This window comes from Crocodylus siamensis, chromosome 8 (assembly GCF_052110815.1).
Source record: "Crocodylus siamensis isolate JL-2025a chromosome 8, ASM5211081v1, whole genome shotgun sequence".
Classification (NCBI taxonomy): domain Eukaryota; kingdom Metazoa; phylum Chordata; order Crocodylia; family Crocodylidae; genus Crocodylus; species Crocodylus siamensis.
In genome coordinates, this window is record NC_143402.1 from 3,488,019 (window position 1) to 3,505,365 (window position 17,347).

At 52.8% G+C, this 17,347-nt stretch overlaps 1 protein-coding gene across 1 annotated transcript in view; it reads left to right on the plus strand.

Moving 5' to 3' along the window:
• The first annotated feature begins 10,879 nt into the window (after window positions 1-10,879).
• The window catches only part of FHL1 (four and a half LIM domains 1), a 29,077-nt gene continuing 22,609 nt past the window's right edge, over window positions 10,880-17,347 (plus strand). Inside the window, exon 1 of the mRNA XM_090058927.1 lies at window positions 10,880-11,025. The gene's annotated coding sequence lies outside the window, so the exon portion shown is untranslated. The remainder of the gene's footprint in view (window positions 11,026-17,347) is intronic.

A 17,347-nucleotide genomic window follows, 5' to 3' on the forward strand; every position in this document is an offset into this window, starting at 1 on the left:
ATGGGGCGGATCATTGTCAGGGAGTGAAATCTTGTTATTTGCTAATGATAAATAAAGGTGACCTCTGTGCTTTCAATCAGAATTGATATGGAAGACTTTGGCACAGCTGAGATGAGGCTGCCATAATGCAAGTGATGCACAATAGGAGCGTGCCCAAGCGGTGTGGGGCTTGGTCAGGATGGCGTATGGCTGTACTGACCCTGCTGTGCTGCTGCAAGTGCTGGAGGTGGACAGTGCCTGCTGCCCCAGAGCACACAAACATCTGGGCACCGCTGGGGATTATGGGGTGCATGGCTCTGCACAGTAACTGCATCTTGAGCCACACAATGGCAGCACATCTGGGACTGCTGAAAGGGAGATGGCGACTTCTCGTGGAAAGACTGGTGGCTGCTGAGCTATGTTTGCCTTATACAGTTGTCAACGCCTGTGTGAGTGGGGCAGGCAGATGTGCAGAGCTGCTCTGAATGTTGTCAACATCTGCAAGATCTCCACCAGCAAATGGCAGCAGATCACCAGGACCACAGGTTCAGGGTTATCTTGTGTCCTACTCTGTGGCTTGGAGCTGAAATCGTACCAGATGCTGCGTTCTGGCAACATGGTGCGCGTGTGTGGGTTTAATGTATCATGGAGTCAAGGCTTTTTACTGCTTTGTGGAAGATCCATTTTACGATGTTTGTGCCCTTTTAGTTCTGCCTTTGTCAAAACACTCTGTACTGTATATTGGGGAATGCAAGTAACAAAGCCATTTTACTGCCCAGCTTTATGCAACATGGAGCCCATGGTGTCATAAACCGCAACAGAAAACAGCGCATACTTCTTGCCACTCCTCGGTGCATGTGTCTGTCCGCACAGCATGCGTGTGCTTGTGTTGTATGGATCACAAACACATATGGGTAAAATGCAAGATGCCTGCCTCTTGTCTGGCCCTTCAGGAAGGACAGGCTCCCAGAATTTGGAACTGGCAGGGTGAGAGGGGTCCCAGTATTCACTGTTCTCATGTGGGAAGAGGAGTGTGTGTGTGCTGAATTTTGGGAAGTGCATGGCATGCAAGCGTCAGTCTCCACACTGCACCTAGATATATCCTCCAAATAGGTTATGCTTCAGCCTCCTCTCCAGGAGCTGTTTCTGTATATCTCTGTCTTATTCTGCAATGTTTGCACTCTGCTCTGTCTTTCTGCCTCTTCAAGGAGAGCTCCCCTCTAGTCCTTTGTGGGCGCATCTACATGAGATGTGTTAACATGCATTAGCCTAATTTTAATATGCATTATAGGCATGTCTCTACATGTAGATGCCCTTAGTGAGCATTAAAAATGGCAAAATTAGGTTAATCATGTATAAATTTGGTACCTGCATTTGCAGATAAGAAATTTAGGCATGATTTGTTAAAGTACATTAATGCATGCATGTGACCCAGCACTAACTTTAGTGCACGTCTGCCCTTCCACTAGGGGGACATGGCAGGACTGAAGGGACTTGGCACAAACTTTAGGACCAGTCCCTGCATGTGTAGACACCTGCCAAAAATCGCCTAATGTGCATTAAATTTAGTCACGCTTATTTGCACATGTAGACGTGCCCTGTGTTGCTATCAAGAAGTCACTAAATAGCAAGGTTAGAGGTGGCATTGACTTAGAGGGTTGATGGTTCGTGGGCTTGGGAGTTTTGGATGTTTGCAAGGGACCAGCAAGTAATTGCGTGTGCTCCTCATAAGGAATCATTGTAGTGGAGGATGCTACCCTGATACAAGTCAGTAAGAAGCAGGGGATGATTGTTCAAATAAATAGCAGCTAGCCCAGCTGGATGCACGTTTGTGCTATTCGCTATAATGGTTCCCCCCTCCCCCCAATCACCAGGGGCGATGTAAGCTAGAAAATCAACACTACATACACAGACAGCACAAAGGAGGCACTTTGCTGTGCAGTGTTTGTGCCCTTATCTCTGGTTTTAGGTCTGTGTTGTTTCAGTTACAGCCATGTGCAAGGCCCGCTGCAAACTGAAGAGTTCTGCAGGGCTTGTTTTGAACCGAAGGGAATAGTGATGCCGTTATTCTGATTACACTTGGTCACGCCCTTTGATGCCTCACTTCGGAAAGTATTCCTAATGAAAAAAACTAAGAGCCAAAAGATGCAAAACTTTGCTTCACAGCTGGAGCAACAATTTCTTATATTGTTTTATGGGCCCTGTAACCGACAGTTCGTTAAACATACCTCCATTACCATATATTGTAAATGTAAAACTGTCAGCGCAGTTAGCTTGATGAAGGGCGGCAGGAGCCGGTGGCTTGCTGATGGTTAGGAAGCAGGAACGTGAAAGGAGCTGGGTGATGGGTGGGGGCGGGAGCTGGCCTAGTGGGGCCTACGAAATAGCAAAATATCAGGGAAAGAGTTGTAGGGTTGAAACTCCTTGGTGCAGACACCAACTGAAGTATGTCACGTGGGGGAAGAGGGAATCCTCCTTAGGGGTAGTTTTGGGAGCAAGGAACGCTGTTTTCGTTGGGTAACCTAAGGCCAGGTAGTTAGAAAGCTTTGGACTGAACACTTGGTCCCCTTGCCGTGGCACCGTGCTAGAAAGGGCTCGCATGTGTAGGTGCCTCTAGTCACCTGGGGTGCTCCTGGTTCTAAGCCAGGACTTAAACTTTAAGAGGTGATATCCAGACCCCTAAGCTGTAGACCTGCAGGTAAATGGACAGGTGGATTCTGGTATAAGCAATGCAGTGGAGGAGATGGGGGGCATCAGCTTAGTCTGATATAGCAAGGAGTCCACATGAGTTTTTTTGGGTTTTTTTTGCACTAACTCGTCCCAAACTTAACTTCCCATAATTTGCTTCCAAGGGGGATTAACTTACTTGGCCTATTCATTCAGACTAAGAACTGCATTGTATAGACACGGGGCATTTTAATTTTGAGCGGAGGAGATTCATATGCTGGATGTTGGCTGCCGCGGTCCCCCTGCTTCACCTGTGGTAGGTTTGGGTGTTGTGGCGTGCGTTGTGTCGGGGTGGATGGTAGTTTCGCGAAGAGTTTAGATTGTGGATTTCTGTAGGAAGGTTTGGATAGGGATGATCCTGCCTCAGGCAGGTGGTTGGACTAGAGGGCCTCTGGAGAGCCCTCCTAGCCCCACTTCTTTATGACTGTGATCTCCCCTCCATCCCACATGTAGACAAGCCCTTAGCCTTCAGGAGAAGGGTCTTGGTTTCCTTTGCAGAGCCTCTGTGGAGAAGCAGTCCTCTGTGGCACTGTTACTCCTCCAGTATTTCCAAATAAAGTTCTTCCAGCAGTTAGCTCCTCAGTGACTAATTCAGTTGAAATGGTTTCAAGTGCCTCCACTCCTAGTTTATTTCTGTTTGGAGAACAAGTCGAGGATTAATTTTTCTCCTTTTTTATTATGTTTGCCAAAAATGAATATACACAATAAATTAAGAGTCTTTAGCAAGTAACTGTCTTAGCACTGGGTGACTCAGAACTGCCTCAGTGCATTTGAAATGAGCTGTGTGAGTCTCACCATGTGCTCCTGTCATAGTTTCATAGTTTGTAGGGTCGGAAGGGACCTGAGCAGATCATTTAGTCTGACCCCCCTGCCCTGGCAGGAAAGAGCACTCGGGTCAAACAACCCCAGCAAGATGCTCATCCAGCCTCCTCTTAAACACCCCCAGGGTAGGAGCCTGCACCACTTCTCTTGGAAGTTGGTTCCAGACCCTAATGTCTATACAGTTAAGTTACAGGGGATTTATGGTGCTGTTTTATATGGCAATCTTCAATAGGAAAGTACTTATTAAGCAAGGATGTTTCACCTGCTAACCTGTTTTATTCTTATTTCTACACACCACTCTTTTACTTAATTTTTTTTAAACGTCAAATTAAACTTTGATTACATGAGAGAGGAGTGTATGATGATTTCGTAGGCATTAGGGCTGGAAGGGACCTTGGAAGATCAGAGTCCAGCCCCCCACCTGAAGGGCAGGAAGTCAGCTGGGGTCATAGGATCCCAGCAAGAAAAGCATCCAATTTGCTCTTGAAGGTGTTCAGTGTAGGTGCTTGAACCACCTCCGACGGCAGGCTGTTCCAGACCTTGGGGGGTCGGACAGTAAAGAAATTCTTCCTTATGTCCAGCCTGAAATGGTCTTGCAGGAGTTTGTGACCGTTTGAACTCGACATCCCTTGGGGCGCTCTGGTGAACAGACGTTCCCCCAGATCCTGGTGGTCATCCCTGATAAACTTATAGGTGGCCATCAGATCACCCCTGAGCCTGCGCTTTTCCAGGCTAAAGAGTCCCGTGGCTCTCAGCCTGTCGTCGTAAGGTCTGTTTTCCTGACCTCTGATCATGCGCGTGGCTCTCCTCTGGACTCTCTCAAGCTTCTCCACATCCTTTTTGAATTGTGGAGCCCAAAACTGGATGCAGGACTCCAGCTGCAGCCTCACCAAGGCCGAGTACAAGGGGAGAATGACGTCCCGGGATTTGCTCGAGAAGCATCTATGGATGCAAGCCAGCGTTTTGGTCGCTTTACTAGCTGCAGCATCGCATTGCAGCCTCATGTTCATCGTGTGGTCAATGATGACCCCCAAGTCCCTTTCTTCCATAGTGCTAGTCAGCGTAGCACTGCCGAGCCTATAAGGGTGCTGCAGGGTTTTCTTCCCAAGGAAGAGAACCTTGCATTTTTCAGTGTTAAGCACCATCGGGTTCTCATCGCCCATTTGCTGAGCCTGTGCAGATCTGCCTGGATCATCCGCCTGTCTTCTGGCGTGGATGCTTTGCTCCAAAGTTTGATGTCATTGGTGAACTTGGCCAGTCTGCTCCTGACTCCAATGTCCACATCATTAATGAAGATGTTGAACAGTATGGGTCCAAGGACAGAGCCTTGGGGGATCCCACTGGTCACAGGACACCATGATGAATGTTAGCCAGATCCACTTTCCTCCTTTTCTTGAAGATCGGCACCACATTAGCCTTCTTCCAGTCTCCGGGCACTGCACCAGAGCGCCAGGAGTTTTCAAAGACCCGTGCCAGGGGCTGGGCTATGATGCTCGCCAGCTCCTTGCGTCCCCTGGGGTGTAGACTGTCAGGGCCGGCTGACTTGAAGGTATCCAGCCTCTCAAGATGTTCCTTCACAAGGTCAGCATTTCTAGAGGGCAGGGGATCTCCTACCCGGACCTCCCTGTCCCATAGCGGGCATGGGCCTCCCATAGGACTGATGAAAGACCGATGCAAAGTACCCATTTAATAGGTTGGCTTTTTCCTGGGCGTCTGCTCCATCTGGTTCAGCAGGGGTCCAACGTTGCCCTTGCTTTTCCTCCGGCTCCCCACATATTTGAAAAAGGACTTTTTATTGTCCTGGATGCTCAAAGCTAGTTGGAGTTCAGCTGCAGCCTCGGCTTTCCTGGTTTGCTCCCTGCAGGACCTGACCAGTGCAGAATAATCCTCCTTGGAGGTGAATCCCGTCCTCCATCCTTTGTAGGCTTTCCTTTTTAGCCGCAGGAGGTCCGCTAGGTCCCTGGAGAGCCAGGAGGGCTGCTGCACCCCCTTCCTGCCTTTCCTTCGAGATGGAATAGACTTAGCTTGTGCATTGAGGATCGCTCCCTTGAGGAGCAACCACTCTTCTTGAACTCCCCTCTCCCTGGTGGTGATGAGGATTTCTAGATCTCCATCACATCTATTACCTATTTCAGTTTATAAAGTGCAGGCCTGATCTTGCAATAGATCTTTTTTGCAAAAAAAAATCTTTAATTGCAAGCTTTCAGGCATATCTGCATATAAAATGAACTCTTCCAAACAGGAGTTGATTTTACCTTCAACACTCCTGTGAAATATGAACTTTCCTTTCTACTCAGGAGAACTTTTACAATCTTTTTTCCTATGGCTGAAGAAGGGTGCTTGTGCCTGAAAGCTTGCAGTTAAAGAATTTTTTTTTTTTTTGGAAAAATCTCGATGGTCTCATAAAAGGTATCACTTTTACCACAAGTCCTGATTCCTTCAGGTCTAGATGGGGGTGAGAGAAGGAGCAGGAAATGCTATACTGAGCCAAGACTTGCTGCATGGTATTTGATCACCCTGCTGCACGACAGGGTTGTTGGCTTGTAATAAAGGTTTGGTGCTTTCCAGGACAATTTGCTGCCCATGCTTTGTTCACCTTGATCTTTCACAAGCAGGGGACTCTCAGTGTTAGCTGGGCTGACTGCAGCACCCGGTTTGATGAAGGGTGGGTCAGGGAGGTGTTGAGAGAGACACTCCACCCCTGAGCGATTTGTGTAATGAACTGAACTTGGGTCTCCTGGGACCCACGCAAATCCTCCACCCTCCAGGTCTGGAGTCTTTCTCCTTTGGGCCTGGGAGTGATGAACCTTTCCAAATCCAAAAAAATGCTCCAGTTTGGCTCTAAGAACAGATATTCAACCACACACAACTTCCTCCTTTGGCAAGCCTTGAGAGGGCTTGTTTCAAAGTTGGAATGAAAAACACATTTTAAAACCACCAATGTTGGTGCAGAGTGGAAGTGCCACACTCTGCAGCCCTAGTCATCTAGTGATTGATTTTTTTTCCCCCTGACCACCGGTTAAGCAGAGAGAGAGTCTGTTGTTGTGGCAATGGAAAATCTGAGTCCGTGGGATTGTTCCTGATATGTCAGCCTTGTATGTGTTCCAGATCGGTTGCAAGCCGGCTTGCTGACCTCTTGGGCTGGGACACACCTCCTTCCGAAGGGATCCATCCTCTTCCCCAGGCTGTTAACCAGCTGGTAACACGTGGCTCCCAAATGAGGTTCGTGGCCTGACCCTGCCTCCTTCCCACACCCAGAATATGTGGTGAGATATGGGCATGCCAGGGTCAACCTTTTCTAGGTCTCTGCATCAGAGGTGGTGCCTGATGCATTCGGTGAAGCTTGTGCAGGGGTTGGGGGGTGGGAAGACTTTAAATGGGTGCGTTGTGACCAGAGACACAATCATTCCCAAGCTGGTTTGGAGCAGGGGCCCGTCTAGCCCAGGAGCTTGTTCCGGCTGTTGGGAGGAGGGGGTCCTGCAGCAGTCTCTAAAGGGCTATATCATCCATAGAGAAAGTTACCTTCCAGCCCCTATCTTAGCTCCAGCTTGCTTCACGTTTCCAAGCCTGAAGGTTAATCCTACAGCTGGATCTCATTATTATTTTGTCTTCTCTATCGGGATGTTTTCGGTCTCCAGTTAAGAAAGAATAAAAAGTGTCTTTTCCGTCTGAAACCTGGCCAGCGTTGTGGCCTCAGTGAGGCCAGAGAGTACCAGAGAGTTCATGGGCTAATTAGGCATGTTCTAAAAATGTGTTTCCTTTTAGTACATTGGCTTAAGTGTCATTGACATTTTGTACCTGTCTGTTTGTTTAGTGGATTTAGTTGGTCCCGGGTATGACCGTAAACTGCATCCGACTGGAGGCGTGAGGCTGTCAGCAGCTGTTCTTATCTGTTGCTCTCTGACAGGCTACAACCATCAAGACACTGACTTGCCTGGACTCGGTCTGGCCTTTGGATTCAGGCTGATGGTGGGTCTAGGGCAGCCTCCACTCCTCCATACTATTGCCTAGGCCTATGCACTGAAGGTCTTGGTGTGATGGTTGTGCGTTGATGTCTTATTCATACACCATGATCCAGAGGATCGATGGTTGCCAAAAAGAATCAAAGAATAAGAGTGGCAGGGAGCTCAGGAGGTCACCTCTAGTCCAAACCCCTGCTCCGAGCAGGACCAGCCCCAACTGCATCATCCCAGCCAAGGCTTTGTCTAGCCAGGTCTTCAAAACCTCCAAGGATGGAGAAGCCCCCACCTCGGGGTAGCCTGTTCTGGTGAAGATTATAGTTGTGAGGATAGGTTTTCAGTCCACCAGACCTCCATGGGGAGAGGGCCTGTGCACAATCTGAACCCCACAGCTGGTGCAGAGGACTCGCATCCTACTCCCAGTTTCTGTACCGGTTTTTGTTGTTTGGACGTCGGATAACGAGCACTAACCCTTGAGAACAGCTCACTGCTCCCTGCTGCTCAGTTTTGTTCCTGCGGCGTTCCTCCATCAGTTTGTGAATTAAAACCCACACATTTTGGATGCCTTAAGACATGAAACTTTTGACTCGCGTAAAAACGTCTTGGTGTCCCAGGCAGTTGTAGGTTATGGACGTGCGACTAACGCTGTTCTCGGCAAGCCGTGCGAGGCTCTCCGAACGCACGGTCTTTGCTGGTAAATCTGGGCTAGAAGGGGATTTGAAAAGGCAAAAGCCCCCTGCTTTGATGGAGAATAACAGTACAATGAGAAGTGGTTGGGGAGTGCAGACGCTGTTCTACAGAGGATGTTTTTCCATGATGGCAATGGTTAGGTTCATCCTCACTAAACGGTCAATATTCCTGTAGGGAGACGGTGATTCAGCTGTGGTCTAGTTTTAAGATGGGACGTCCTGGAAGTGTCCCCAAAGCCCAGTCTACCATGACACCCTGCCATCAGCTTGAGTATTAGTGGACCCTGCGACCCCTTGGATAAAACCTTTGCAGAATACAGGTGTTCAGTTTCTCTTACGCTAAACGTCTGCCTACAGAGGTACTTGTAGGACCCCAGCCCCAAACACAATGAGAAGGGCAACGTGCGTGCATGTGTATGGCACTGAACTTGGGCAGAAAGGAGCAGCAAAACAAAACTGGATAACGCATAAAGGTGAGGGGAGGCAAACGGTTTCCATTTCTTCTAGCTGCATCAGTGTCAAGAATGTAGGGGAAGAGCTGTGTGTTTAAACACAGGAATTATTTTTAGCCTGAAATTATTTCTTTTTAGGAACAAAGCCGAACATGTGAAACCGTATCTGCCTTTTTAGTGTCTTGTTTATGATCCTGAGATCGGAGCAGTTCCTTCCCTCCAGGCTTGTCATTTTAAACAACACATATTTTCCCTGTTCTGGAAACTTTGAGTGCAAAATCCGGGGGTGAAACATAAGGCTGCAGAGCCATCAGCAAACTGCTTGGTGTTTGGCTGGGCAGTGGAGGTTGATGCTTGAGTCAGATGAATTCCCCTCCGATGGAGAGCTTGTTTGTTTGTGCTGCATCTCCCTGTGCTAGAAAAATATTATGTGGAGCAACGGGGAAGGCTGGGATGTCAGTCCTGGGGGGACGAAAGGGCCTGCCCACCCTGTAGCTGGTTAGCAAAGGGTGACTGGGTGCTCACAGCTTTGTCTAGAAGCAGAGAGAGGTAGTTTGCCCTGTTAGTCTGAAGTCAAGCAGGCAGGGTAGAGCTGTACCTGTATGGACAAACTGCATAAGGGCCCTGCTGCACATTGAAATGAAACCCACTACAGAGTTGTGGCACATTTCCAAGCACTAACTTTGTAGCTGGTTGGCTCTTTTTAGAGCTAGATGGACGTTTTTATTGGTGATAATTACTTTGCACAAAATGACTGGCGTAAATTTATTGCTCGGTTCACCCATCCATGGCGTGATCATTACTTTGCAGGAGTGGTTGGCCTACGTTTATTGAGGGGCTCACTTGTTCATGGTGCGATAATTTGCACAAGTGGCCAGTCTAGATTTATTGTGTGGATGGCGTGCGTGATTATGTGGCTCATGGGGCCGGTCTAGATTTGTCGTGCAGTTCACCAGTTCATGGAGCAATATTTACTTTGCATGAGTGGCTGGTCTACGTTTATTGCGTGGTTTAGTTGTTCAAGGTGTGATCGTTATGTCGCCCGGGGGGCTGATGTAGATTTATTGCACAGCTCACCAGTCTATGGTGTGATAGTTACTCTGCGCGAGTGGCTGGTGGACATTTACTGCGCAGTTCACCAGTCCGTGGCGCGATGGTTAGTCCGCACGAGTGGCCGGTGGACATTTATTGCGTGGCTCGCCAGTCCATGATGCAATAGTTACTTTGCAGTTTGCACGAGTGGCTGGTGGACGTTTATTGCGCAGCCCCCGCGCCGCGGCGCGACGGGTGCTCTGCACGAGTGGCCAGTGGACGTTTATTGCGCAGCCCCCGCGCCGCAGCGCGACGGGTGCTCCGCACGAGTGGCCGGTGGACATTTATTGCGCAGCTCCCTGCTCTGCGGTGCGACGGGTGCTCCGCACGAGTGGCCGGTGGACGTTTATTGCGCAGCCTACGCTCCACGGCACGATGGGTGCTCCGCACGAGTGGCGGGTGGACGTTTATTGCGCAGTCCCCGTGCCGCGGTGCGACGGGTGCTCCGCACGAGTGGCGGGTGGACGTTTATTGCGCAGTCCCCCACGCCGCAGTGCGACGGGTGCTCCGCACGAGTGGCGGGTGGACGTTTATTGCGCAGCCCCCGCGCCGCAACGCGACGGGTGCTCCGCACGAGTGGCCGGTGGACATTTATTGCGCAGCTCCCTGCTCTGCGGTGCGACGGGTGCTCCGCACGAGTGGCCGGTGGACGTTTATTGCGCAGCCCACGCTCCACGGCACGACGGGTGCTCCGCACGAGTGGCGGGTGGACGTTTATTGCGCAGTCCCCCGCGCCGCGGTGCGACGGGTGCTCCGCACGAGTGGCGGGTGGACGTTTATTGCGCAGCCCCCTGCTCCGCGGTGCGACGGGTGCTCCGCACGAGTGGCGGGTGGACGTTTATTGCGCAGTCCCCCGCGCCGCGGTGTGACAGGTGCTCCGCACGAGTGGCGGGTGGACGTTTATTGCGCAGCCCCCGCGCCGCGGTGGACGGGCGCTCCGCACGAGTGGCGGGTGGATGTTTATTGCGCAGTCCCCGTGCCGCGGTGCGGCGGGTGCTCCGCACGAGTGGCGGGTGGACGTTTATTGCGCAGCCCCCGCGCCGCGGTGGACGGCGCTCCGCACGAGCGGCGGGTCCAGATTCCCGGCGCGGTTGTTGCGCACGGGGCGGGCCGGTCTTCCCGCGATGTGCGGGCGCGGGTGCTCGGCGCTGCACCCCGCCCCGCCCCGCAGCCCCGCCCCCGGGCTCGGTCGCGGCCGCGGGCGGGCGGGGCGGGGCGGGAGACCTCGCTCGGGGCTGCGGGCATCGGCACTCCCGCGAGCCTCCGTCCCCGGAGCCGGCGCTTCCCTGGCGCAGCAGCTGGCAGGTAAGTCGGGCGGAGGGTCTCCGTCTGCCCGCCTCTGGCGCGGGGCTGCGGCTTTCCAGCCCGCTCGGCTTCTAGTTCAGCCCCGGATCCGATTCGGGTCCGGGTCCAGGGAGCCTCCCCCGGGGTGCCACGCGCGGGTAGCGCTGCTCCGCGTGCCAGCGCGGCAGGGCAGCTCGGACGGGAGCGGAGCCCCCCTCTGCTTTCCCGGCGCTCCGAACGAATTGCTCTCGTGTTTTGGGGAGGCAGAAAAGAGCTGATGAAAGTGGGAGCTTGCAAGGGGTGTCTCGCACCTGAAAAGCTTGAGGACCCCTGCTCTGTCCCTCCCCGCTAAACCACCCAGTCAGGTTAAAATGGGCAAACCTGGGAAGAGTTAGTTGCCTTTCTTCTGAACTTGTCCAAGCGCTGTGTGCAGGGGACGGGGGGAACAGAGTGAACGGTTAACCCAGTTTCTGCAAACATCCTTGGAACTATATCGATTCGTATCTGTCACCAAATAAGGCCTCAGCATTTCCAACTTCAAGTTTTCTTTAAAAAAAAAAAAAGCCAAAAAAGCCCACCCACATTCTTCATTTTTGAGACGGCCTTTTTCGTCCCCCCTCCCCAGCTACTGCATTCCTGAATGCAACCCAAGCCCTCTTCTGCTCAGAAGCCATCAGCAAATAAAAATTCATTCTGCCGTAAAAGTAGCTAGAAAAATCCCGGCGAGGTGTGTCACAGTTAACATCATACATGCAAAAATAGGAGGCCAGTTAAAACCCTTGGGTTTTTAGCATGGCGCTGTTACAGCGGAGGTACAAGTGCATTTCTCACACTTGGCCACAGGATCGGGTCCAGAGGGTCTTTCCAGCCGAACGAATGCTTCTACTGCAACAGGTTGTGCGACCTGTTCGGCTACAAGGGCACAATTCTTCCTCAGGGGAAAAGCGTGGTGGGTTTTTAAACCTATTGAAGACCAAAACACGCCAAAACCTCCTGCCTGGCATGCGTTTCGGAGGCTTTGTTTAAGTGAGACCCCGTTGTGCACGCAAAGCCCAGATGCGTAGCACGAACCCGCGGCGTGGAAGTGATGTCAGATACTGCAGTGTAGCATGGCACCTTCTCAAGGCTGATTCAGCCCTGCATTTTAGAGCAATATTTCCATAAAATGCAGCTACCTTTTGCTTTCTGGTAGCACGGACAGACCTGGCCCCCCTGCGTGCACACGTGCTGTTCGGAGATGCAGCGTGTGTGCACCGCTGAAGGCTTTCTTCCAGAAGTTAACTTTTCCCTTCCCAAGTTCTACATTTTCTGTGTTCCTCTGCCCCACGGTGTACAGAAAGCCTGTCTGATGCGACTTAACCCCCTTCTTTTCAGCTCATTGACTTCTCCTGAGCTAGCTGCGCGCAGACTCAAAAGCAGCAATCATTTGTCGAAGCGTTCAGTAGGGCGGTATACGTTCGGGATTACCCGACCCTTGTCTTGGCCGAGATGATGCAAATCATCTCTTTTCCGTAATGCAAATCATCTCTTTATTGTAACCCTGACAAATTCTGGCTCGTGATGTTTGCACAAGGGATGTTTTAAGTGTCACCAAGTGTTTTTTAGTTCAGTCAACTGACAGTTCTCCTCTGTAAGATATACGTGTCTCACCAGAAATACCTCAACCCTCGGCTCTGTTGTGCCCAATCTTTGGCACAGTGTCCGTGGGAGGAAGAGGGTCCTTGCGTTTCGTTTAGGCGACTTGGACTTGGAAAGGAATTTTAACCACACGGCTCTCGAGACGCCAGGACTCCGAACGATTAAAAGTGATTTTGCCAAAATGCGCGTTTCCGTCTCCACAGCCCATTTTGGGAGGACGGTGCTATGTGCGGTGGCTTCCATCCTACTATCCCAGCCCGCGCAGGCAAAGTTTCTGGTGCCTGAGTAGGGGCTGGGGGCCGGGGCGAGAGCCCCTCTGCTCGCGTCTCGGGTGAATAGCTTGTTGCGGCAGTTCCTGAACAACAGCTCGTGCACGGTCGTCGCCCCTGCTGCAAGTGCTTCGTGGGTGGTGCTCCTGTTCAAGGTATCGGTGGGACGATCAGGTCCGGCTTGGGAAGCAGGCGCTGTGTGGGTGCCTTCCAGCTGTATCCTCGCTTGGATTTTCACTGAGGTTTTGAAGCACCAAGCAGCTTCCCTTGCGCGTGCATGCACACGTGCACATTGTCGTAAAGCTTTTTAGAGCAAGCCGCTACACCCTGCAAATGCTTACGCTGGAAATAATTCCCCATACCAAATCCTCATCCTCTTCTTCCTCCTGAGCATCTCCACTGCTTTGTTGTCGTAGTGATGCAGATTAAACGCACACATTGCACATAAATGTAAAGAATGAAGCCCCTGGTCCAGCAGGGTGTTGGTTATCTACAAATCCCATTGATGCCAGTGTGACAGGAGGTGCCCGTCGCTGCAGGGTTTGCTTCTCAGTGGCTTTTGGCGAGTACTAAGGAAAAGGGTGAAGAAATGCTGGCTCAGGCTGCAGAGTTCAGCAGGTGAGGAACAGTTTGAGGGCACAGGGAGCCTTTGCACAGCTCACCATGTGTGGTTCCCGCTTGGTGCAATGCTTCACCCCTTGCCCAGCTGGTTTGTCCCCAAGGCTGCCCCTGCCCCTTGCCTCAGCTGGAGCACATCCAGAGCAGCACAGAGTGCTCTTCACGGCAGCAAGTGTGCAACAAACTCCAAACACGAGCCATTTACCGAGTAGCTTAGAGCACATCCTTTTCTCTGCCGTGAAGATAGAGCAGTACCCAAGGGCCAGGCACAGATGGGGTAGAAACAAGATACAGAATAGTCCCAAGCCCTCAAAACCAAGTAGGAAAGGGGAGGGGGTGATATGATAAGATCAGGAAAAGGGCAGTACTGCTACCGTCTGCTTTTTTCTGCATGAGACCTGAAGTTTGCCCGTGTCACTGGGGCAGTATATAGCTTGCCCGTGTCACCGGGGCAGTATATAGCACGGTGGTGGTAGGGGGAGCTAGAAGAATGCAGGTTTCTGGTCTGGGGACCCAGGCTTTTATCTGCTCATTGTCACTGTGGGAAATCATCCAGTGAAGTGAGTCTGGGCTCATAAAAGTTTATTAACTGTCTAAATCGGATACATAACGTGCATCGCTACCCAGCCTTTTGTCCCCGTTATCCAGCCACATCCACCTTGTGCATGGTCGCTCTTGTAACCCGGCCCCTGCCAGCCTTCAGAAACCCACCCGCAGGCACCCTCTCCCTAAGGCGTGGGAATTTGAGCACCTTGGTTCAAACCAGTTAGCAGGAGGACACCCAGGCAGGCTGCTCAAAGGCTGGATGTCTGATCCTTTAGCCTACAACGGGTCCCAAAGGATGGTTTGAAATGGAAGAGAAAAGCCTGAGAAATACCGGACACCCATGGGTGCCCATGTTGCTGGGTGCATTTAGACCTGGTAGTGCTGGTTGTGGGGGACGTGCTGGAGGAGTGCGATGGGGAAAGACGGGGTTATTAGTGCTGCTTATCAGCCAGAAAGGATGCTGGTGGGGCCAGCACACAGACCCGCCTTCCCTCACATCCTGCAAGTCCTTATTTTTAGCAGCGAAGCAAATCAATCATCTCGTGAGAACGGCCACAACTAAGACTTCTCTGCAAAGACCGTGCTCTGCTTCTCTGCCGAGTAATTGCAGCAGAATGCCACAAAAAGCCCTTCCCTGGAGCCCTGGGCTCGTTGGTTAGTTATGTGGAGGATCGGGACCCCTGTGCTTGGAGTTAACTCCGGCATAGGGCTCAAAGCAGTTGCCCATGTCAGCTGGTGGTGGTCTGGCACAAGCAGTGCTGGGTGGGTGATGAATGATCTGCTTAATATCAGCCCTATCCTCTCTGGCTGCATAAATAGTCTCCGCTTCACAAGCCTGCTGCAGGCAGGGGGTAGAAAGCCCAGGAGAGTTGTGCTCGGAGAGATTTGCTACAGCTAACTCAGCACTGGGTGGACCCCCAAGGAGCCGCTGGTTACGAACAAACCCCCTGCTCTTAAACAAGCGTCTTGGAGTAGCCTGCATTGGAGGATCAGTATCGGGGTAAGCCCCACTTGCTCCCCTGCGTTTGCACAAGTTATGGCAGCAATCACCTGCCAACATGGGAATGTGGCACCGATCCTGCTTTCTGCAGCTACGGGGCACAGGCAGTCCCGTGCCCACCTAGTCAAAGCAGGCCCGTGCCGATTTTTGCCCTGAACACAGTTCCCTGGAGTCTCCCAAAGCCTCGGGGGGTGGGGGGAGTGTTTTTTGTGCTGGAGGTGGAGGGTCTCAATACTCAGATCACTAGGGTAGGAGGGCAGGGACACGGCCCCTCCGTTGCCTCAGTTTCCCTTTCTTGGAGGTCTCAAGCTGCCCCTGGATCCTTGCACAAAGCAACTGCTCCCCCCAGCCTGGCTTCGTCCACTCTTTGCTGAGCTCGGTGGGTCCTTCTCCAACCCCCCCAGCTCCTGCGACCGGGTGCAGCATCAGGCCTCTTCCCTCCTGAGGCTCCAGCTCTCTGCTGCAGAGCTCCCCACCTGCCTGGCAGTCGCAGCTCTTCACTTAGCCCTTTATCAAGGCTTCACTGGCACAGGCAGCCTCTTGCTCTAGCATGCTGTCTTGGCAAAGCCTCCCCTCCCGCTGTCTGAAGTGCCCCTATAGAGGAAGCCTTGGCCCCTGGTTATCACCTGACCCAGCCATCGACCCCTGCATCCGAACCCATCACCTGGGCCTGGACAAAAAAGCACCACCACCATAGTCTCCAAACCTCTTAAAGGGTCAGCTCCCCCTGTGTCAGAAGGCTACTGGGGAAGTAAGCTGCCAGGACATGTGTTGGCAACAGGGTGGTGAAAAAATGTGTGTGGGGGGGAAGTCATGGCCCTTCTAAGAAGGAGCTGCTCAGCAAACAGGGTAGTTTTGGAGGGGGTGGCCTGCAAAGCTAACGCGAGGTCTGTCCTTCCTTCTCTGCTCCGTGCAAAGCGTGGAGACCTGTGAAAGGGCTTTTTCCCATCCCCTCTATGGGCCTGCAGGCATCGTCCAGGACCTCGCGGGCATCTTGCACTCAACAGCACTTTCAGGGGTAGGACCTGCCGGCGAGGTCAAACATCCACCTGTGGGTAGCCACGAAAGCCAGACTATAGCTCCCTCCTGGCTGCCAGGAGCTTGGGGGTAGGATCATAGAAACAAGGAAGGTTTCTCAAAAGCAGTGCCCAGAGTTGTGGGAAGCATTTGAACTCGGTAGGACTTGAGCCACTCCCTCTTTGTTTGACTTGGGCTGGGTGCTCCCGAGCTGTCAGCTGCCTGCATTATTTGCACTGGGGCAAAGAGGGGGATTGCTTGGTTTGGGCCTCACCTGAGGGGCCTGGCAACCTGCGTCTCCCTTTAGAGATGCGAATGTGATATTGCTAGGTTTGCTGCACCCTGGGCTAGCTTCTTCCCTCCCCAAATGCCCGTGTCTGGTCTCAGACACAGGGGCCGTGTAGCCGTGTCCCTACAGACTGGGCGGCGAATGTCAGGGGCAATCGGCTGTACGGGAGGGGCAGGATGGGGAGGAAGGGCAGGGCTGTGGTGCTCTACACCAAGGAGGCACACACACCCTCCCCAGGGAGCACAGAGCCAGGGGAGGGCACACGGACGTGCTCCGGGTTAGGATACAAGGGGCTCGCGGGGAAAGAGACTTAACGGTGGGGGTCTACTACAGACCCCCCGGCCACGGGGAGGAGCTCGACCAGGATGCTTACGTCAGCTCACGGAGGTCATTAAGTCGTCATGGGGGACCTGAACTTTCCAGACATCTGCTGGGAAGAGCATCAGCCAGGTCTGACCGCTCACGTAGCCCAAATGCAGGACCTCCGTCTGACCCGGGAGGTGCCCAGCCCCCCCAGGGGGGACGCCTTGTCGGACCTGGTGCTGGCCACAGGTGAGGACCTGGTGCGGGGGCTGCGGGGGCTCGACCCCCTGGGCGACAGCGATCGTCGCCTGCTGGGATTCACCATCCAGCGCAAGGTGGCCAAGGCCGGCAGCAAGGCAGCGGCCCTGGATTTCAGGAGGGCGACTTCACCGAGCTAAGGAGACTAGTCGGGGAGGCGCTGAGGTCCCGGAGGGGGGGGGCGGGTGTCCAAGGAGGGTGGTCGCTCCTCAAGGAGACGATCCTCCAAGCCCAAAGGGAGGTAATCCCAACGAGGATCAAAGGGGGCAGGAGGGCGCACAAGCCCCCGCGGCCACCAAAAGCATCCGGGCGCGTCTCCTAGCTAAAAGGGAGGCGCACACCGGATGGCGGGGGGGCCACCCCCAGGGAGGACTACACTGCGGTGGCTCAGGGATGCAGGGGGGT